This window comes from Podarcis gaigeae (assembly GCF_964106915.1).
Source record: "Podarcis gaigeae genome assembly, chromosome: 17".
In the NCBI taxonomy this organism is placed as follows: domain Eukaryota; kingdom Metazoa; phylum Chordata; class Lepidosauria; order Squamata; family Lacertidae; genus Podarcis; species Podarcis gaigeae.
In genome coordinates this window covers 2,541,867-2,565,482 of record NC_139694.1, presented here as the reverse complement: position 1 = coordinate 2,565,482, position 23,616 = coordinate 2,541,867, and the positions used below count along the sequence as shown (strand labels likewise).

Sequence of the window (23,616 nt, the reverse complement as noted above, 5' to 3'; positions counted from 1 at the left end):
AAACGGACATAAATCGGACATCAGGAATCACAAGACAGAGAAACCAGTAGGAGAACACTTCAATCTCCCAGGACATTCTATACAAGATCTCAAAGTAGCTGTTTTACTACAAAGGAATTTCAGAAATAGACTGGAAAGAGAAGCTGCTGAATTACAACTTATCACCAAACTTAAAACCATGGAGAAACCTGGCCTGAACAAAGACCTTGGATTCTTATCTCATTATACATGACAAAGCCATTTTTCACCTTTTCACCCCTTGCTTCTCCCTGTAAGACCTATTGCAGTCGTTAAGAGTCGTCAACAGGCTCATCACAGCTATCTGCCAATCACCCATTCCCACCAGCCTTCTGAGTAATACCCCTCCCCACCTTCTCACTATATAGAAGGGTCTGGAAACTTCTGTTTCAGTGTATCTGAAGAGGTGTGCATGCACACAAAAGCTCATACCAAGAACTGACTTAGTTGGTCTTTAAGGTGCTACTGGAAGGAATTTTTTTTGTTTTGACTATGGCAGACCAACACGGCTACCTATCTGTAACTATAAATAGGGTAAGATTGCCATACGTCCGGAAGTTCCCAGACATAGCTGGTATTTGGTCCTTTTTAGCAGCGTCTGGAGGGGACACGGGTGGCGCTGTGGGTTAAACCACAGAGCCTAGGACTTGCCGCTCAGAAGGTCGGCGGTTTGAATCCCCGCAATGGGATAAGCTCCCATTGCTCGGTCCCTGCTCCTGCCAACCTAGCAGTTCAAAAGCACGTCAAAGTGCAAATAGATAAATAGGTACCACTCTGGTGGGAAGGTAAACGGTGTTTCCATGCACTGCTCTGGTTCGCCAGAAGTGGCTTAGTCATGTTGGCCACAAGACCCAGCAGCTGTACACTGGCTCCCTCGGCCAATAAAGCGAGATGAGTGCCGCAACCCCAGAGTTGATCATGACTGGACCTAATGGTTAGGGGTCCCTTTACCTTTACCTAGCAGCGTCTGGGTGGAAATCACTGAAATGTCCAGGAAATGTCCTGGAAAATCTAGATGCATGGCAGCCCATGTCGGAAGTGTAGATTTTGGTGAATTTTATTAAAAATGGATATTGCTTAAAAAAGCAACAACTTTGCCAAAAAAAAAGGTCAACAACTTTTGTGTCCAGATTCTCACTTTTTGAAATCCTCTGTTTGTTCCATTGATCTCCTTCTCTTTCTTTTGGCCCCCTCCAAAAGAAATGAACAAAAGCATATTGGAGAACACGCACACAGACAGTCATGAGAACCATTGAGTTGTCTGGATATGTCATTTCCTGGCTCACCCTGAAAAGTGATGTATGACAGTCCTGCAGTATAGTTCACAGTGCATACTGCTGCTTTGGCTCATTATGCTCTCTTTCATGGAGAGACAGACAAACAGACAGACAGGGCTGCTGATTGCTTTTTGCCCAGAAGTGCTCTTATCTTTGCTGTAGGGGAATGGCAGTAATAATATTATAAGTTTATCATTTACCAAATTTTTTGCTCTATAAGACTCACTTTTTCCCTCCTAAAAAGTAAGGGGAAATGTGTGTGTGTCTTATGGAGCGAATGCAGGCTGTGCAGCTATCCCAGAAGCCAGAACAGCAAGAGGGATTGCTGCTTTCACTGCGCAGCGATCCCTCTTGCTGTTCTGGCTTCTGAGATTCAGAACATTTTTTCTCTTGTTTTCCTCCTCCAAAAATTAGGTGTGTCTTGTGGTCTGGTGCGTCTTATGGAGTAAAAAATATGGTATATGCCGCGCTTCTGGCATTGGGTGCACCCGGCTGCTCTGGGTGGCTCCCAACAAAATACAAGGTGTGACCGGAAAGTTCGGTGATTGGTCACAGAAATCGGACGACGAGAAATATTCGAACATACAATCGGCATTGGAAACCCACAAAATGCTCACAATTGTGTACAGAGATGAAGCTGTAACTCGGAAGACAGTGTATGAGTGGTTTAGATGTTTCCATGAAGGGCGGCAAACCGTCGAAGATGACCCTCCGTCTGATGAGCAGAACGGTGGCAAATGTCAACAGAGTTCATGAGTTATTGATGCAGGATCGGCGTTTCTCTGTCCAAATGATGGCAGAAGAATTGCAGGTTCACATTATATCGTTACTGAGGTTACTGAGTTGTCCCACCCTCCATATTCTCCCGATCCGGCCCCACCGGATTTCTTTCTTTTTCCAAAACTGAAATCTGCACTGAAAGGGCAGAGATTTTCCAACATTTCATATGTCCAAGCTGCTATGATGAGGGAACTGAAAGCAGTACGAAAAGAGGACTTCTCCAGAAGTTTCCAACAGTTCTATGAATGTTGTCAATGGTGCATTTTATCAAAAGGTGCCTACTCTGAAGGTCTGTAATGCAGGGGTCGGCAACCTCCGGCCTATGGGCCACAAGTGGCCCAAGGGGGTCATTTAAAAGGCCCAAGAGCCACCCCCTAACTGAGCCACCCACTTGGTGAGTCCCCACGCACTGTGCTAAACCAGTGCGGAGCAGGGACTTGCATCCGCAGCACCAGAAATCGCATCTGCACAGGTGCCGGAAATCACATCTGCGCAGACGCGATCCGGCCCATGGAACGATCTCCATGGGAGTGAACCGGCCCAGGCGAGGTAAACCTTGCCAACGCCTGCTGTAAGGTATGTATGTTTGAATATTTCTCGCTGCCCGATTTCTGTGACCATTCAGCGAACTTTCCGGGCACACCTTATATTAAAAACTCAATAAAACATCAGCCATTAAAAACATCCCTGAACAGAATTGCTTTCAGATGTATTCTAAAAGCTATTTACAGTAGTACCTCAGGTTACATACGCTTCAGGTTACAGACTCGGCTAACTCAGAAATATTACCTCGGGTTAAGAACTTTGCTTCAGAATGAGAACAGAACTCGTGCTCCAGCGGCGTGGCAGTAGCAGGAGCCCCCATTAGCTAAAGTGGTCTTCAGGTTAAGAACAGTTTCAGGTTAAGAACGGACCTCCGGTACGAATTAAGTGCCATATTTTTCACTCTATAAGACGCAGGAGGAGGAAAACTAAGAAAAATAAATTCTGAATCTCAGAAGCCAGAACATTCAGAATCTCAGAAGCTGTTCTGGCTTCTGGGATAGCTGCACAGCCTGCATTCACTCCATAAGACGCACACACATTTCCCCTTACTTTTTAGGAGGGAAAAAGTGAGTCTTATAGAGCAAAAAATACGGTACTTAACCCAAGGTACCGCTGTATCTGTTTGACATCTGATGGGAGGGCGCTTCACAGAATGGGCACCATTACCTGTAGAGAGAGAGAGAATCCTTCAGGGGCAGAGTACAAAACTTTTAAAAAGACAAAATATTTTTCCTATTTGCCCACCCCCCAAAAGTAGCCGTCCTGCTTTTTGCCACCCCCATGATTCCCTCTTCTACAAAACTGTTAAAGGTACAAGATGTCCGCTCTCCCTTTCCTCTGATCACTCGGAAGTCAGGGAACAGTAGGAGCTAGACATGGATAGTTAAAAACTTAAAAGGGGAGCCCAGCTTGCTGTTAAAATTATGCTAAGAGTTTGAGATGTTGAAAAACCGCTGTCTGTTTGTGTGCTTCTGTAGACCTGCTCAGAAAGGAGCTAAGCTGCTTCCTTAAAAATGCTCGCTTTTGGAGAAGCTTACATGCCTGCAAATAAAAATCAGACCTGTAACCAGAAATTTTATGGTGAGGGAGCCTAAGGATACACTGGGGGGCCATTGTAAGTCAATATGAAACAGCAAAAACCTAAATATACATCTGATATGTTTAAATTCACTTTTTATTACTTTAAATTGAATTACGTTTTAAGTGCCAGGTGCCCAAGGACTCCATCTAAGCCCTAAATTCTTGAATGACCACAAAATGGTTCCATTCAAATGAGGGTGGATGCCTCAGTCCACTGATGCCTTATCTGACCAAGCTGTTTTTGCATTTTGCAAATATAAAGGGACAGTGATAATGTTCAATCCAGCTATACACAGAAGCAGAAATAGATCATTTCAAATTACTTTTCAGCATTTGCATATGAAAAGCGCTGGGGCTTTCAGCTAAAAGAGAGCAAACACGAAGGATAATAAGGTCAGGCATGAACTTGGTACTAGAGCATATCATCCAGCTATGGCTTTTATTCAGTTGTAAAATGCGGGTGGCACTGTGAGTTAAACCACAGAGCCTAGGACTTGCCGATCAGAAGGTTGGTGGTTCGAATCCCCGCAAGGGGGTGAGCTCCTGTTGCTTGGTCCCTGCTCCTGCCCACCTAGCAGTTCAAAAGCACGTCAAAGGGCAAGTAGATAAATAGGTACCACTCTGGCGGGAAGGCAAACGGCGTTTCCGTGCGCTGCTCTGGTTCGCCAGAAGCGGCTTAGTCCTGCTGGCCACATGACCCGGAAGCTGTACGCCGGCTCCCTCGGCCAATAAAGCGAGATGAGCGCTGCAACCCCAGAGTCAGTCACGACTGGACCTAATGGTCAGGGGTCCCTTTACCCTTTACCTTAAAATGCCTAAAGCTTTCTTTGGTGACTGGGTTTGCAAGAGGCTAGCCTATGCAGTTCTATGAAACCCCAAAAGAGCACAAAGGCAAGATTTGGTTCAGATATTGATTCTGTGTTTCAGAAAGGGGGTCTTAGGTCAAATCTGATGCATGCTTTGGAAACCAGAGGCTTCACATATCTCCCCTCTGACTAGCATGAGGAAATGAACAAGTGACAATAACTTTTTAACTTTTGCATGGAAATCAAAGGCTTTAGTAGCTTCTTGTAAGCCTACCAAATATCACAAAGTACTGTAGGGGTACTGTTATTGGAATACAACTCCCATCATTTCTGACCATTGGATATTCTGGCTGAGGCTGATTTCTAAAGGGTCATGGGTCCTCACCCCTTCTTTACAGCTTCAGTGTTGGTGGATTCATTTTTTTTAAAGAACATACACAAAAATGAACAGGCAGATGCCTACAGACAATGCTTTTTTTCTTTAAAAAAATGTTTAGGGGTACTCTCATTTTGACTCAAGAAAATCACCATTTTATAATTCAGATTGCAAAAAATAAATACAGTAAACGGACAAAAGTACAAAGATTCACAAAATGTTTAGGAGTATGTGTCCCTGTGCAGAATTAAATGAAATTTGCAGGTGTGGTTGCTCTTTTTTCATAATGATAAGTGTTGTGGGGTGTTATGCAAGGGGAGTCTTGTGTGAAAGTTTCATCCAATTTTTTAGGGCAAATGTTGTGGAGGTACCCCTGTGTAAGCAACCTGCAAAATTTCAGATGAGGGGTTAGGAAACTATAATGGATGAAAAACTGAGTATTTTCACCAGCTGTCTTCATCCTTCTGAAAATCTGTGTGATTTGGAAGTATAAAAAAGGACCCCTGCAAAAAGCTAGAGCTGTCAGTTACAAAATGACAATCCTCCTCTAAATAATAATAATAATAATAATAATAATAATAATAATAATAATAAATATATTATTTATACCATGCCCATCTGGCTGGGTTTCCCCAGCCACTCTGGGTGGCTATCTTCATCATCATCTTCATCATCATAAAATATCAAACATTAAAAATTTCCCTAAACAGGGCTGCCTTCAGATGTCTTCTAAAAGTCAGATAGCTGCTTATTGCCTTGACATCTGATGGGAGGGCGTTCCACAGGACAGGCACCACTACCGAGAAGGCCCTCTGCCTGGTTCCCTCTGCCTGGTTCACAGTGAGGGAACTGCCAGAAGGCCCTTGGAGCTGGACCTCAGTGTCCCGGCTGAACAATGGGGCTGGAGATGCTCCTTCAGGTATACTGGGTCGAGGCCATTTAGGGCTTTAAAGTTCAGCACCAACACTTTGAATTGTGCTCGGAATGTCCATGCCTGACATTTTCCATCTATGGAGACCTTGGAGAGCAAACGTAACCAAAAAGGTGCAGAAGTGCCAGAACAATTTAGGAAAGGGGAGGAGTTTTATTTTTATTTTTATTTGTTTAAAACTTTAAAAATATGTTTTAAAGCTGGCAGCATGCCTGATGACTTTTGTTGGTGTTTCAGCAGCAGAGGGCTCCTAATGAACTGGTTCAACTTTGGAAGCAAAATAAGGTAAACATCTCTATTCTTGACAGAATGGTAGAAGCCTCCCGCTATACACTTCAAGCACTGGCATAGTTAATCATTTGGAAAACACCTCATAAACGGAACAGACATTCAGATCAAACAGGCATATGAAGAAGAAGAAAAACCCTTGGTTGCTTTTGCTATGCTAAGAAGCAAGCCACTGCTATCAGTCAGTCATAACTTTTGAACTTTGCTTACACACACACACACCCATCGTCTAGGCTCCTTCTTTGGCCACCACCTGGACCCCCAGATGCTTGTATTTCTACCCAGGTGGCCTTGAGTAACGTTTGCAATGGAATTTGCTTCATTTAGCAGCGTGGGGGCATTGGGTGGTTTTGTGATGCTGTGAACAGGACACCTCTAGCAATAGACAAATCTGCCAACCATGTCAATTCCTTATTGAATCCATTCCACGAAGCACATTAATTGAGGACGACAAAATAGAGTCAGATTCCTGGTTACAGAGCTGCTGCACCCAGAGGCACTGAACATCACCCACCCAAGATGTTCTGGCCGTGCTAGGTGCACAGATTATCACCATACTGAAGAGTCATTTCAGAATACAAATCCCTTAACGGCCCCAATCTGCAAGATGCTTTTGCAGCTTAGCGTGGTTACAGAGCACAACTTTCTTCCTTTTTATTGCTCTTAGATGTAGAAGAGGGAAAAGCCATTACTCACTCTGCAGGATACAGCACTTAAATGCCTGGAGTTGTTGAAGGGGTCTGGTCAGCATCAGCCGATTTTTCATTTCCTTTCAATGGGGACAGTGTGGTGCTCTGAAATCCCCGGAGCCGGGCAGCATGAATGCAGGTATTGAATTTTCTGGGAAGAGACAATTAGTGCCAAACATGTGACAGAGACATGTTCTTGTTAAACTCCCATTCATTTGAAAAGGGCTTAAACAGAAGTTCATTATCTCTGCTACTTGTCCCTAGCCTTCGAGACCGGCGGAGTGGTTGGGCATAGGAAGTGCGAATGTCAAATCTTTGTCTTAGAATTGTTCGGTTATTTGCTTTCTCCTGAGAGTTGTCAGTGCTCGGTGTCTGCAAACATCATTAAGCGTTCAGGTTGTCAGTTCATCCAAACTTCACCGTGCAACACAGAGACGCGCTGGCTAAGGCAGGGGTGGGTAACTACTGGCCCACAAGTCTAATTACACCCAGAAGGAGTTCTAATTTGCCCCACGAGTCTGCTTTCCTGACGCCATGATCACCTATCCCACCCCTGACATAACCTGTCTCTAAGCACCCAGCAGCTGACGGAGTGATCCAGTCAATGTCCGTTTCCATCTCATCATTCCATAGTGCAACTGGGGACTCAAGCAAAGTGCCCGCCATGACAACCAAAGAATTCTCTAGAGCAGGGATGTCAAACAGGTTGATTGGGATCGACTGGTCAGTCCCTGGGAGCAGGGCCGGATTTAGATGAAGAGAGGCCCTCGGCTAATCCACTTGTGAGGCCCCTCCCCATCCCCCACCTTCACAACTAGAAGGAAATGGAAGAGTGTTGTGAACAAAATTGTGGTCTTTGTACAGGACCTGGAGACTCCAATAGAGAGTATGCCATGTCAAGAAGGAGGGCAAGTGGGCACTCTATCAAATGCAGGGCAGGAGTTACATGGAGCAGGGTCTTTTCACTGGTGGTGCCCATTGTATGCCTCTCTCTTCCCAGACCTGCTCTCTTTTGGCCTGTATTTTGGAGCTTTATAATTTAGGAAGACTTTGGAAGTACTGGTTGACAAGTCTTATCAGTTGCTGACGTATGAGCGAATTTTATTTGCTGCTATTCTGGGCTTCTGGTGCACCAGGGTTTACACCAGCATAACAGAGTTGGCCAGGATGCCAGAAGGGATACAATTTACGAGCTTTCTCCATTATCTGCACAGCAGGGGGTGTTCAGTCAACAGTGCAAAGGCTGAGTTGAAGCATTCCCTGCTGGTTACCTGCTTTCAGCAATAGGGGTCGCTGTTTGGTAATACCCAATTGGTTAGCTGTCAGATTCTAGAGCTCCCTATTGGTGGCTCTTAGGTAATTCACAAAATTCAGAGTCCATTCATAAAACACAGTGTTCATTCATAAAGCAGTAAAATAAATCTCCATTGCTACATATTGAGTGTATATTTCAGCAGTTGAATGTCCAAGTTTATGGCCATGCTGTAGTGTAGTGCTTATGCGACTGTGAATAAAAGGTGGCTGGGCTCATTGTCTCAGGGTTTTTTAGGGGGGAAGAGGTGACAAAACTGATTTCCAATAAGTGCCCCCCTTTATTTCCATAACAAGTCTTTGAGTCTGTACTCTGAATGGTAACACCAGGGACCTCGCCACCTCTCCCCGCCCTCCATTTTTGCATGATGGCTGGAACGTAAGACAGAGTTTTTGCTGTGAGGCAGATTGTTTCCATAGCGATATTTTGGTGAGCAACTAATCCCCTTCCCCATTTACTGTAGTGTGACAACTATGGACTGAACCCCCCCAAAATGGAACTTTCCTCCCTATAAAAATAAACTTTGACCTGAACCTCCCCCAAAAGGGGTAGATCACTGCCAGTCCCCCCCCCATGAGTAGATCACAGTCTCTTGGGAGTTGGACGTCCCTGCTCTAGAGCATTCAGGAACCCCTCCAGTTCCAAAAGTTTCTGGATGCAGACCATCCTAGTAGGTCCCCTATCCCTGAAGGAGAGAGGGAGGAACCAATCTAAACCTCGCCAGGAAGTGATCTATCAATGACAACTGGGTGATTTGAGCATCACTACCACTAATACATCAGGGATGCGGGTGACACTGTGGGTTAAACCACAGAGCCTAGGACTTGCCGATCGGAAGGTTGGCGGTTCGAATCCCTGCAATGGGGTGAACTCCCAACTCTCGTTCCCTGCTCCTGCCAACCTAGCAGTTTGAAAGCACGTCAAAGTGCAAGTAGATAAATAGGTACCGCTCTGGCGGGAAGGTAAACGGCGTTTCCGTGCGCTGCTCTGGTTCGCAAGAAGCGGCTTAGTCATGCTGGCCACATGACCTGGAAGCTGTACGCCAGCTCCCTCGGCCAATAAAGCGAGATGAGCACCGCAACCCCAGAGTTGGTCATGACTGGCCTAATTGTCAGGGCTCCCTTTACCTTTACCACTAATACTGGGGCACTTTCCCTAGAGGCCAGATCCAACTTACTGAGGATACTAGACAGTGAAATACCAAAGAAAGCCTCAATGGTATTTATGTGACTGCAGCAGCAAGGATTCTCTATGCACAGAAATAGAAAAAGGAGAGAACACCCTCAAAGGAATAATAGCTGATGAAAATCTTGGAACAGAGATGGCAAAACTGGCGGCACTGATAAGAGACACAAATTTAGAATCCTTTAAAGAAGACTGGAAACCCTTCCTAGTCTGTTTCTTAAAGTCATTTCCCATATGTGAAGACCACGGTGGGGTTGAAGTGAAAGAAAATAGCAGGATATATTTAGAAACATTTTAAAGAGGATGAAATTAGATAAAACAGAACCTTAAAATGCACTTGTATGTAATTTGGGTTATAAACATCAGTGCTGGGTGAGCGGGAAGTCACCAGTTTTGTTGAATTGGAATGTAACTGTTGAGTAACAAATGTAACTTTCAAAATGGAAAAAATAATAAAATATTATAATATATATAAGAATGAACAAATTATGCAACAACAGCAGCAAGGATACTTGTCGCCAAGCATTGGAAAACCCAAGATTTACCCACACTGGAAGAATGGCAGATGCAACTGATAGACTATATGGAACTGGCTGAGATGACTGGCAGAATCCGAGACCTGGGAGAAGAGACGGTGGAAGAAGATTGGAAGAAATTCAAGATTTATCTACAAAAATATTGTAAATTGTATGAATGTTAAGAAGGATGCTAGAATACAAACAACTTGGCACCATTAAGCTAGATGAAGTGAAATATGAAGATAAGCTAAATTTAAGAAAAGATAAATTTTTGGAAATTTTAGGTTATATTTAAATTAGATCTGAATAAAGGATATCTAAAATTAGAGACATAACATTGGAAAATTAGATAATAAGAATAGGAACAAGGGGATAAATTTGCTGGATAAAATTTTATAGTCAGGAACGCAGGAGCGGGAGATGTGAGGGAGTCCAAAGAAGTCAAGAAAATTATGTTAAGAGATATGTTATATTGTATTGTTTATTGGTATTGTAATTAAAAATAAAAACTGTTAATAAATATTTTTTTAAAAAAAAACAAAATAAAGGAAATCTGTTGTGATGAAATATCATGTGTAGTTTGGCAGAATTTTTTGAGAGACATGGACACTTGTGTCTGTCCAAAGTGCAGGAGATGCAGAAATTTGTGTGGAGGGAAATAAGGATGTCAGCTGTGCATTTGCGTCCATGTCCAAGGGTTATTAAAACCACAAAGTGCCCTGCTGGCTCTTTATGATCTACTGGAAGGGACCGATTGCATCTGGGACTTCCTAAGTGCAAAATATGAACACACCATGTACCATCATCTCATGCCCAAACACAATGCTGTGGTGTCACATTGAGAAAGCATTATCTTTTCTATGATGGGGCACCCTATTTTCAGGCACAGAACTTAGCAGTGAAATCCAGACCATGGACAGCTCCCAGTGGGCCCTGCTGGCTGGAGATCTCCTTCCTGTTACAGCTCTACAGGAGTGTTATCTCAGCAGAGAGCTGAAGTCACCTGAAGGCTGGCTTTATGTAGGCTGACAAGGAACCTCATCTGATTTTGTATCTGCTAGATTCTCAGAGGTTGAGGAGGTAAAAGTGGTGTTTGAGATACATCTTCTGAGTCTGAGGATGATGGTAAAACCAAGCCCTCAGGAGAAGGCACTGAACGTTCTTCCTGAGTGTACCTCATTTTCTTTGGTATGCCCCACAGAGAGCCTCAAGGTCCATAAATAGCAACACCCTAGCTTCAACCAGATTCAGGGCCTTTTCAACTCTGGCTCCGGCCTGGTGGAACGCTCTGCCTCATGAGACCAGGGCCCTGCAGGATCTGATTTCTTTCCGCAAGGACTGTAAGACAGAGTTGTTCCAACTGGACTTTGGCTTGGAGCCAATTTGATTCCCTCCCCCTCTTTCTTTTTCCTTTTTCCTTTCTCCTCCTGTGATGAGGCTGCATTTTAATATTTTAATGTTTCAGTATTTTAATTGTTGTATTTTAATCTTGTTTTTAAGTTGTATTCATTCAACTTGTTTTTATTATTGCTTGTTAGCCACCCTGAGCCCTGCCTTGGCTGGGGAGGGTGGGGTATAAATAAAAATTATTATTATTATTATTATTATTATTATTATTATTATTATTACTATTACTATTACTATTACTATTATTATTGGGTCAGGGACCATAGCAACAAAGCCTTCTGGAGGCATGCCAACTTTGGAAGGGCCATTTCATGTTTACTTGGGTATGAAATTTGCTAAGAAGTCAGGGATATAAGCATGGACATTTTGGGCTTGCTTCCTCGAATATTCTGTCCTCTTCTGTAGGACTTGACACTTGCAGGTCTCTTCTGGGCCAGCTGAGTCAGGTCACATCTCCTTAAGCAGAAGCCAGAATTATGGGTAGCTCCCAGTGGGCTCAGCTGGCTGCAGCTCTCCCCTACTGCAGCTACACAGAGGGAAGTTGTCTCAGCAGAGGGATGAAGCCATCAAAAGAGGTTCTCTCAAAGGAGAGATGTGGAATCCCCCAAGGGTTGGTATCAGGACCTGTGATTTTTAACTTGTTCATAAATTATCTAGATGTCATGAATGAGACAGCTCCCAGTGAAGGTTTACAGCCAACTGGAGAAAGCATCCAGGAACAGAGAGAGTTAACTGTCATGCAGGATGAACATCGGCTAGTGCCAACTCTCCTGCCCCTTGGAATGCCAGCTGATAAGGGAATGACTGAGAGTGGGCGGGAACCCAGCCAAAGCTCTCGGGAAGTTCCAACAGGTGCAAACAGAGAAGAAAGTAGTCTGCCTGAACAGGAAGAGATTGGAGCTGATCCAATCCCTCCTAAGAGTCGGCTAAGGGGAGGGTTGTTAGACAGGAAGCAAAACAAGAGGTGTTAGTTACGCAAGTTCAATATCGTCTGCAAAACCTGGAAGGGGTCTTCAGGAGGGTCATCATGACTGATGAGGCTGGAGGCTGTGTTAGAGCCGTCTGAAGCTATTTATTTTGACAATAAACCATCCTTTTTAATTAACTACGCTTATTGCGTGATCAAGCCGGGGCCTGGACTCCTGACACTAGAGTTAGATGTGAGTCAACAGATTGTGAAGAGTTTGAAGACTGAGTAAATGTGCTATAAAATAGGGAATGCAGTTTAGTGTAAACAAGTTTAAAGTGATGCATATCAAGACAAAAATAATAATATTAATTTCACATATATGCTCATGGAGTCTGAACTGACAGTGATCTTGGGGTCAATGAAGATTCAAATTCCATGCTAGGAATAATCAGGAATGAAAAATGAAACGGCTGATATCATAACACCAAATCTATGGTGCGACCACATTCAGAATACTAACTCATCACAGACCTATTTCCATACCTAGAAATTAATCAATCTTACACTGTGAATTGCAACCACAACTGTGATGCTTTACTGGTCTGGAAGAAGGAGGTCAAGAATTAACATGGTGACCAGCAACCAGCACTTCGCTGCCTACTCAGTTGTTGCCAAATTTCTACACATTCCCAGTACTTGGTGGGCATTTATGTTTTTATTATGACATTTCCATCCCTCCATCTTTCCTCCAAGGAGTTCAAGGTGGTGTACATTCTCCCCTGCTCAATTTTATCCTCTCAACAACCCTGGCCCCAAGTCACCCAGTAAACTTCACAGCCAAGTGGGGATTTGAACCCTGTTCTCCAAGTCCATAAAACACTACGCCACTCAAACCCCTACGCCACTCTTGCCTTTAAAGCTCATTGACTTGACTGACATATCATGAGATAAACTACTGAGCCTCCTGTGTCCTTCAGACTTAAAACATTTCCCCTCTTCATGTGATTCAGTGGCTACCCAAAGGGCAAATCCTGCACTGAATTGCTACACCGCGGCAATGGTTAATCTGTATTGGTAAAGGTAAAGGGACCCCTGACCATTAGGTCCAGTCGTGGCCGACTCTGGGGTTGCGGCGCTCATCTCGCTTTATTAGCTGAGGGATCCGGCGTACAGCTATGTGGCCAGCATGACTAAGCCGCTTCTGACAAACCAGAGCAGCGCAAGGAAACGCCGTTTACCTTCCCACCGGAGCGGTACCTATTTATCTACTTGCACTTTGACATGCTTTTGAACTGCTAGGTTGGCAGGAGCAGAGACCGAGCATTGGGAGCTCACCCCATTGCAGGGATTTGAACCGCCGACCTTCTGATCAGCAAGTCCTAGGCTCTGTGGTTTAACCCACAGCGCCACCCGCGTCCCTCATAATCTGGATTACCCACAACAATTTGGTCAGGGTGAATGAAATGCACCTGGAGAAACCTCCATCTGCAAAGCTGTAGGCAAGAGGCACGATCTCAAGAGGGTGGCCGTGTCATCTAATGGGTCCCACCTGTCTTTCAGTCATCACAAACGTTAATGACTTTTCATATTCTTTTGCTAATATCATTCACACCTCTGCACCTAATGCCAGGGCTTCTGCCACCAATTAGCTGAGATTAGGCAGGGGGGATAGCCTTGCACATACTGTACATGACAGGAGTCTATTCCTAGAGCTGTAGATCCCGTCTAAACTGAGCAATGCTGAACTCAGGATGGAAACAAAAAGCAGCTCATGAAAGCCAGCTCAGTAGGGGGGTAGGAATTATCTCTCTGAGGCTAAGGATACGCCGTGGTGCTGATAGTTCTAAAGAGCATGCTGACAACAGGAGACTTTCAAACCCACCCGAGCCATTTCTGCACCACGGTCCCTGCAGGCGAGCACTTCTTGTCTGTTAGTTTTTCGGTTAGATTCCTTGTCTGTGGCGTGAGCAACAATGGGAACCATATGAGAAAGAACAAGGACCATTCGAGCAAATCACAGTCACCTGAGGAGATTGGAAGGACAGTCCTTAACTCCAGCCGTGATCCCACCGGGAGGAAACTTGGCAAGAAGGAAGTGGCTGGCTGGCCAGTTGCCTGTTTAGACAAGCCAAATACAAGCTAAAGCAATAGCAGTTCCAGCAGGGCAGGTGGTGTTGGGTTGGTTCCTGGTTGACCAAGATACTACCCAGACTAAGCTGCTGATAGCAGGAGGGAAGGACTCGGGGGGCTCCATTGCTAAGGGAATCAGGAGGTGGTCTGCAGGGAGAAAAGTGGCTGGAGGGAAGGTGGACAGCAGATATGGCTGGCTCAGAAGACAAGGAAAGGGAGACTCCCCAGATGGAGATGGTGTCCCTAACCAGCTGATGTGCTGATGTGGGGAATGGGGGAAAACAGCAGAAGGAAAAACTACTTTTATATCTCGATTGCCCAGGACTGGTTGGCTTCTCATGCCTGTATCCTTTATTACACTTACAGTGGTACCTCGGGTTAAGAACTTAATTCATTCTGGAGATCTGTTCTTAACCTGAAACTGTTCTTAACCTGAAGCACCACTTTAGCTAATGGGGCCTCCTGCTGCCGCTGAACCGCCACTGCACGATTTCTGTTCTTATCCTGAAGCAAAGTTCTTAACCCAAGGTAATATTTCTGGGTTAGCGGAGTTTGTAACCTGAAGCGTATGTAACCTGAGGTACCACTGTATTTATATATGCATGTGTGTATAGTGTTAGAATTCCTGCTCCATGATTGCAGTCATGGGATTGTTTTATTTCACAAGACAATATATGTTTTGACTCCACAGAGTGGGAAGTGACGGAGACAAGATGTTTGTGTTACTGTGTTCCATGAAGTGGGACTTTGTTCTTTCTCTTTGCTGGCTGATGCTAGAGAGAGAGGGAACCATGTTGCAGTGCTCCGTGTGTGTTTATATGTAAATAAAGTAGATTAGCCAAAATGCTGAGTTGCTGAGGTCTGTCACACAAGTTGCGCAAACTCTACGGATCCCTTGGTGTGCCGATGTCGGTTGGCATCGGTCGCTGTGATGTTCGGGCTGAAGAAAGCTTATGAAGCTCCCGAACGATCGACCAGGAGGGAGAGAACATGCCAGGTGTGCATGTGTCTCTGCCAGAGTCCTACTCGAGTGTAGGCCGAACTCCTGACATATAGATATGGCTATTTTACGCACAGTCAATACACTCTTGCCGCAGAAAACAGCTAGCACAACTATGTAGATGAATAAATGAATACCCCCCCCCCCAGTTTGATTTTTTAAAAATTCCTAGCTAAAATTGCTGCAAAAAGGATCTTTTCAATCCTGATGAAACCTTTTGGAAAACAGGTCTTCTGTATTTCAGCTCCAAATCAGTTGCCACATACTGAGCAAATCTACAGATGTATGCGTAACCTAAAGTAGGGGTGGGTGAGCTACCCAACCCGAACTCCTGACCAAATTAGAAATAAACTAAGCTACACCAAGGACGCAGGTGGCGCTGTGGGTTAAACGGCAGAGCTTGGGCTTGATGATCAGATGGTCGGCGGTTTGAAACCCCGTGACGGGGTGAGCTCCTGTTGCTTGGTGCCTGCTCCTGCCAACCTAGCAGTTTGAAAGCATGTCAAAGTGCAAATAGATAAATAGGTACCGCTCCGGCGGGAAGGTAAACGGCGTTTCCGTGCGCTGCCCTGGTTCGCCAGAAGCGGCTTAGTCCTGCTGGCCACATGACCCGGAAGCTGTACAACGGCTCCCTCGGCCAATAAAGCGAGATGAGCGTCACAACCCCAGAGTCGCCCACGACTGGACCTAATGGTCAGCGGTCCCTTTACCTTTTTAAGCTACACCAGGGTGTGTGGGGGACCTGGGGAAACGTGTCAAAGGCTCATAATGTTGTTTGAGTTAATCCAACTCCAAATCAACCTTGCCGCCCGTTTGCACATACCCATTTTCATGATGTCAGGCTCAGAGGATGAGGGTCAGGGTGAGGATGAGCTGGGTATCGAACCACCGCTGGGTTTGATACCAGGGTTGAGATGCTGTACCAGAGCTTTTAAGAGGCCAAATGATGCTACCTGATTCTTCTGCAGTTCTGGATCGAGCCTAGGGTGGCCACCTGGGTTGCTGGCAAATCTCTTGGCAAAACCACTGCCTGGATTTTAAAGTGCAAAGGGGAAAATGCATTTTAAATCTAGCTGTGCTGCTGCAAGCCAATGGTTTTCCAGATGCCTCTGCAGCAGCAGTTAGCCCAGGTTGGCTGGCTGCCATTTAGGAAGGGGAAATGGAACTATGCTGCGCGATTATGTTCCCTTCCCACTTCCCCGGTTCCACTTTCAAATTAGCAACGGGCCTGGCCAGCGATCCTAGACCAGAGGAAAGTGTGGGCATTCAGCAAGGGGGAGCAAGGGTTGGCGGGGGGAGTGGTCAGGGCAGCAAAGAGGCTCTCTTACCCAGGGTCCTCTCAAACCTGGCAGTGCTTGTGGCAGGGGGAAAAATTACATATAATCAAAGCCATTTAGTCTGCCAGGCTCTGTTCATGTTCCTTCATCAGCACAGCCTTCTCACCTGCAGCATCTGGACTGTGGAACTCACTGCTCCATGATTCCCATCTGATTACTTATTGATATACTTCAGGCATCAACTTAAAGATGACGCCTGATGCATATTTGATAAAAATGCCTTCTGAAGTTGAATTATCTGTGGTTTAAGCTTTCGCTGCTGGTTATCTGCTTTTGTTTTAATTGTTTACCTGAGTTGATGTCAGAACTGGTCTCAGAATTGGTGCTGATGGCCCCCAAGCCAGGGCTTTTGAGGAAACCTTTGCTTGGGACACGGGTGGCGCTGTGGGTAAAACCTCAGTGCCTAGGACTTGCCGATCGTAAGGTCGGCGGTTCGAATCCCCGCGGCGGGGTGAGGTCCCGTCTTTCGGTCCCAGCTCCTGCCCACCTAGCAGTTCGAAAGCACCCCTAAATGCAAGTAGATACATAGGTACCACTTTATAGCGGGAAGGTAAACAGGGAGGGATTTTGGATTTTGATTCTTATCTCATTATACATGACAAAGCCATTTTTCACCTTCTCACCTGTGCTTTTTCCTGTAAGACCTATTGCAGTCGTTAAGAGTCGTCAACAGGCTCATCACAGCTATCTGCCAATCACCCATTCCCACCACCCTTCTGAGTAATACCCCTCCCCACCTTCTCACTATATAGAAGGGTCTGGAAACTTCTGTTTCAGTGTATCTGAAGAAGTGTGCATGCACACGAAAGCTCATACCAAGAACTAACTTAGCTGGTCTTTAAGGTGCTATTGGAAGGATTTTTTTTTTGTTTAGTCATGTTTTTGTAACGCTGCAAAGACAGAAATAAAGGCATGTAAATACGTTTCTGTCTATCTCTTTCCCCTGCCAGGGGGCAGGAAAGAGGGGGGGTGTTCTTCTCACGTTTGAGAAGAATCGCCGATCGAGACCTAGCCTGCGCTTGCTGGGGAATGCAGCCAGGGAGGTCAACAGGGAATCAAGCCGGGTGCCTGGGATTGTTGCCAGTTACTCCTGATATGGGCTTGAATTCCCGACAATGTGCACATTCTCTGTGAGGCATGGTAGATGTGCACCATGGCTGGTTTTTATGCCCATTAACCATTCAAATTACGTTATTCCTAATATACAGACCATCACTGAAGATCACTAGGGACTCAGCTATATAGCTGCAAATAAAACGCTTTAAGCATGTTTTAAGTGCAATGTACGTGACACTAGATGCCGACAGTAAGCCTTATGGAAAATTCAATGTATTTTTTAAAAACACAGTTTCAGAACGGTTTTTATATGTGTGTAGATTTCACCTAGTGCTCACATGGAAACCAACTTTCTTGCATAACAAGCTAACAAGCAAGCTGTTGCAGGGCTTGGGACCAAGTTTAATTATTGCAACGTTCTCCAGCATTCCTAGTCAAGAGCATAAATTTGTCCTCCCAGGCTACCTGAGTACTGCATCTTAGCCCATTTTTAACTGCTTCTTTGTGGCTCATTTTATTACGACGGACTTGTTTTGCTGTGCTGCACTCACTTTTTATTACATGGATTTAATTGTCCGTATTTTACTGTTAATTGCCCTGGGAGTCATTTGGCTGAAAGGCAATATGCAAACAAACATGCAAGGTAAATATTATTGTTGTTTCTTTAATTGCTATTATTTTATTCATTTGTTTTAAAAACTTGTAATTCATCCTTTGTCCTCAAGACTCCAAGGTGGATTACAACATAGCAAACATAGAAAACAATCAACATTGCTGTTGTTTTTTAATGTAAAATACTAGCTACACAATGAAAATGTAAGCAAGATGCCCGTTTCCTGAGACCTTGGCATCCCTCTATATTAAAGAGACAAGCTGTCCGGAAGGTCCTGTGTGTAAACGAAAAGGTGCAGGATATAAATTATACTGTATAAGAGCCTAGCTGCACTTTGTGCTCATCACATAAAGGTAAAGGTAAAGGTAAAGGTACCCCTGCCCGTACGGGCCAGTCTTGACAGACTCTGGGGTTGTGCGCCCATCTCACTTAAGAGGCCAGGGGCCAGCGCTGTCCGGAGACACTTCCGGGTCACGTGGCCAGCGTGACATCGCTGCTCTGGCGAGCCAGAGCCGCACACGGAAACGCCGTTTACCTTCCCGCTGGTAAGCGGTCCCTATTTATCTACTTGCACCCGGAGGTGCTTTCGAACTGCTAGGTTGGCAGGCGCTGGGACCGAGCAGCGGGAGCGCACCCCGCCGCAGGGATTCGAACCGCCGACCTTTCGATCGGCAAGTCCTAGGTGCTGAGGCTTTAACCCACAGCTCCACCTGCGTCCCTCATCACATAAAAGGAAGCCGTATATAAAGCTGGACTCTGCTGCTGAGAATTTTTGAAAGCTTCCCCAGAGACAGGCAAAGAAAGCTGGGAGGGATCTTGAGGACGAAGGGAGGGTGTTGCTTGTAATTACTGCCAGATCCTCTTCAATAGACCATATACAAGGTCTGCTATCTTTACAATAGGCACTACCTCTTATATTTTTGGACTGGTGTGTGTGTGTGTGTGTGTGTGTGTGTGTGTGTGTGTGTGTGTGTCATGGAGATCATTATTTCAGCTGGAAGTTTTTTCACCTCATTGCAGCATTACCCTTGGAACAATAATCGCCCCTGCCAATCTGACCCAGCTCCATCTATAACCGGTAACAGAATATTTTTGTGTGTGTGTGCTGTCAGCTGGTAATATTTTGCTTCTCAGTGAAGCAGGCAATGGATACCTCTCTGCGATCCAACTTGCACTTTCCCATTAAAGCCAAATTTGCCTCCATGGCAACATCTGTGTTATGCTGAGTCTAGTATCTCTCTATGTTTTCAGAGCTAGACTCATCTATCATCGAAGACAGAAGGTTGGAACACGGTGGCTGCTGCTGTTGCTTTGGGTCCCGGCTTAAAGGGGAGGGGGGCGTTCAAAACTTGACTGAGGTCCAAAAACATCCAAGAGATGTGGTTACCTTGCCCAGATGTAGCCGTTCTGCTCCTTGAGCTCTGTGGTTCTTGTCGGGTGGCAAGTCTCCCTGAAAGATGCCTGGAATAAATGACACCCTATAATTCCACTTCCAGCCACTGAGTGAATAGTGGATTTACCCATAATCAGGGCCAATTCAGACGTAACATTTTACTCCATGGGAGAACTTTTAAAAAATTATTCCTCTGGACGAATATAAATAGAAAACATGAGCAGGAGCCGGCAGGAATCTAATATCCTGCTCACAAATCCTTCCTGGAAAATCAATGCGGATTTTCAGTTCTGATGTAATGTTTACCCAATGCAGACCTCTAAAGGAATACTTCCAAAATCACTTCTCCTTAGGAGAAGAAAACCTGACATGAGAATCGGTTCGATCCTGTGTATTTTCCTTCAGAGGTAACGTGCAATTCAGTTCAAAGGGCCTTGCAAGCGTCTAAATGTACACCGCTATCTCAGCGGAGGAGTCATTCTGCTACCTGGCTTCTTCCGTATCCACTCAGGGTGCAAAAGCATTTCTGTCATAACTTCAAAACGAAAATAGCCACTAGTGTAATAGAACCTGCATGCTGTTGTCAAAAACAAGCACTCGTATTGTAGCTAATGTTTGGCAGCCGGCCTCAGAGTCAAAGGCCACAAGAGGCCTCCTGCGGGGAATTCCGGGATTTGCTCTCCAAGTACATACACCATGCTGTACACAGACTTACGATATATCATGTGTACAACCAGTCACACGCCAGGAATAACACTCTAAGCTGGACCTATGCATCAATCAACGCAGCACACACAATAAGCACACATATATTTCCATTCTGGGACAGGGAGTGAGTGCGCTGGTGTGAACTAATAGATGAAATAAACAAACAAGTTTTTCCTCCCCTGGGAGTGCGGAATGTGAAGACCCCAAGAAACAAAGCAAAAAAAAAATGAACAACAATGTTCATAAGTGTTCCAAGTAGTAAATAACAATGGTACATTCAAAAAATATAAAGCAATGTGCTACATAAAACAAAAGGACAAAAAACCCCAACAACAACAGATAAATGTGAGGCCAGGATGCTTTAAAAAGTCCATACTACAATAATAGTAGTAATATGATGATGGTGATGATGTTACAATTAAATCCATAAAAAAGCTTATGCAATTACCCTTATTCTGGGGGAATACACCAAAATGGAGAAACCGTATCCATATTGTCGATTTATGATGGATAACAAGAGGCAATGTCTTCCATATGCTCTGGAACTGTGAAAAGAATGCTAAAAATCCCTGGTACTAAAAATAGTTGGCACTCATTCCTTCTTCAACATCTACATGTGATCGTTGAGATGAGGTCATCTGGGGATTTGGAATAAGGTGCCATCAATATGCTGATGACTCCCAGCTCCATTTCTCCATTTCATCAGTTTCAGTTGGCACCACATCAGTGCTGAACTGCACTCCTTCCTGACACCGAACTTAGCGGCGGGGGGGGGGGGGGAGTTTTTGTGTCTGATCTGTGGGTGCCAGGTGTAGACCCCCATGCAGTGGGTGGGGTGTGGCCTGGGGGGATGACTATGATAAGCCAGACTCTGCCTCTCTTCAGTTCAGCTACTGTTATGTGCTGAGAACAATAGGATCCAAAATACAGCAGTCTGATTGGTCCTAGAACAATGCAGCAGTATTATTGGTACACAGGAGCCACCCAATCCAGCTCCAGGTGGAAGTGAATCCACAACCTGATTGGCCTACAGGAGAATCCTGGAATTAGCCAATCACGTGCAGCCCTTTGTGTAAATAATGTATATAAAGCAGATATTGTGGGGGAACATTCATTCCTCCTCACCACTATGAGCTGAATAAAGAGCATGAAATCCACTCTCGACTCTTGAGTATATTTCAGCTACAAAGCATTGCAGCATTTGTAAATGACCTTAATCTTTTTTGAAACCAAAAAGTGGTCTAAAAATGGTTTTAATAAATAAGCAAAATGGATTAATATAGTGTAGGCACATCCCTGCTAAAGTTAAACATTTTAAAGTTGTATTGATTTCAATGGGATGAAATTGGGCACTTTCTTTCATTGGTAAGGGAAGTTCTTTGGTAAGGGAAGTTCTTTCATTGGTAAGGGAAGTTCTTCATTGTGGGGAAACTTAGTTGGTCTCTAAGGTGCTACTGGACAATTTTTTATTTTTATTATAATTACTACAGCAAGCATGGGGAACGCTTGGTCCTTCAGACTCTAACTTCCAGCCAGCCACCATGGCCAATAGTCCAGGATTATGGGGACCGCAGTCCACCAACATCTAGAGGGCCACATCTCCCCCCCCCCATCCTTATCCTACAGTGAGAGAAAGAAAGACAAAATAATCTTTTTCAGATTCACTTGCCACACACCCCTTGTCACTTCAAGTTGATGAAGAACCATTGATTAGGACTTCAGTACTGGTTTCCCTATTTTTTGTGTGTGACCCGCTCCAAATGGTGTTAACGTTTAAGGGAGGCATTTCTACACGGTCTTTGTTGGCAAAAAAGGGAAACAGTCTTAGAGAAGTAAAGCAGAATGTGAAAAGTTAGACAGAGTGGCTAAGTTTATAGCTGAGTGCATTACAAAAATTAACCAACAAGAAGAATGGGAGATGGAAGGAAAGCAACATACCTCCCTGAAGCTGCTAATGTTTTTGCAGTTCTAAACAGCAGCAGAAATACAAGTAAATCCGCTCGACTATAAACCAATGCAACCTCCTTGGTGTACAATTATTCTGCACAAGATGGGACCGAGAGCCTTGTCCACTGCGGTTTATTTACTGCCTCCTGAACATGGGTCAGTAACAGAGCACTTTTAACATGCACCAGGCAGTCTTCCAGAATAGCGGGTTGATGAATACTCAAAACAGAACCGAGCAACACTCGGAGTCTGTACGATAATTATTATGCGGGACATCTGGAACTTGTTTAGCAGCAGAATGAGCTGATACAAAATCATGTTATGAATATTTACATACGCATAGAGGTGTTAAAATTCAGAAATGCCATATATGTGTTTAAATTTCACTTGTTGAGAACACTGCCTATAAGGTTTAGGTAAACTGTAGCTATTACTTATTGCTCTACTTACGACTATTATTTTAAAATGTATACTATTTCTCAATCAGCACCTAACAATTTGCACTTCAGGAGATGTATATAATCGTAAAACTATAGCGTATCGATTCAACTTAATATGCCATAATATACATTTCAGCATGATTTGGGCTGAAAAACTCAAAGGGCAATATAAGTAAACAATGAATTGCCATAGTTGACAAATCCCATCAGGTCCTACCTCCCTCATATGGGAGAAATGGAAGCTGGAACAAGGAAGTCAGTTATCAAGCACCTGCACAGATTAGCCAGCTATGGGCTAACACCAAAGCTATGGCAATTTTTTCAGTCCTTGAGGCTTTTTGGTAAGGCTCAGATGAGCTTCCCACACAGACGCTGAGCTACACTCACAGTTGACTCTTATTGGCATTTGGCCTGCACAATTCAGTCATTATTTTTGTTGTTGTTTCGTCGTTTAGTCGTGTCCGACTCTTTGTGACCCCCTGGACCAGAGCACGCCAGGCACTCTTGTCTTCCACTGCCTCCCGCAGTTTGGTCAAACTCATGCTGGTAGCTTCGAGAACACTGTCCCACCATCTCGTCCTCTGTCGTCCCCTTCTCCTTGTGCCCTCCATCTTTCCCAACATCGGGGTCTTTTCCAGGGAGTCTTCTCTTCTCATGAGGTGGCCAAAGTCTTGGAGCTTCAGCTTCAGGATCTGTCCTTCCAGTGAGCACTCAGGGCTGATTTCCTTCAGAATGGAGAGGTTTGATCTTCTTGCAGTCCATGGGACTCTCTAGAGTCTCCTCCAGCATCAGAATTCAAAAGCATCAATTCTTCGGCGATCAGTCTTCTTGATGGTCCAGCTCTCACATTTTACTCAAAGGCTAAGAGA

The 23,616-nt window shown here is 44.7% G+C and overlaps 1 long non-coding RNA gene across 1 annotated transcript; it reads right to left on the bottom strand.

Moving 5' to 3' along the window:
* Positions 1–2,510: 2,510 nt before the first annotated feature.
* On the bottom strand, positions 2,511–6,924 carry LOC310835383. The gene is made up of 3 exons (XR_014559621.1): positions 6,799–6,924; positions 3,232–3,287; positions 2,511–2,796 (listed from the first exon to the last, which is right to left on the bottom strand). It is a non-coding gene; the product is annotated as an uncharacterized lncRNA (long non-coding RNA).
* Positions 6,925–23,616: the final 16,692 nt, after the last annotated feature.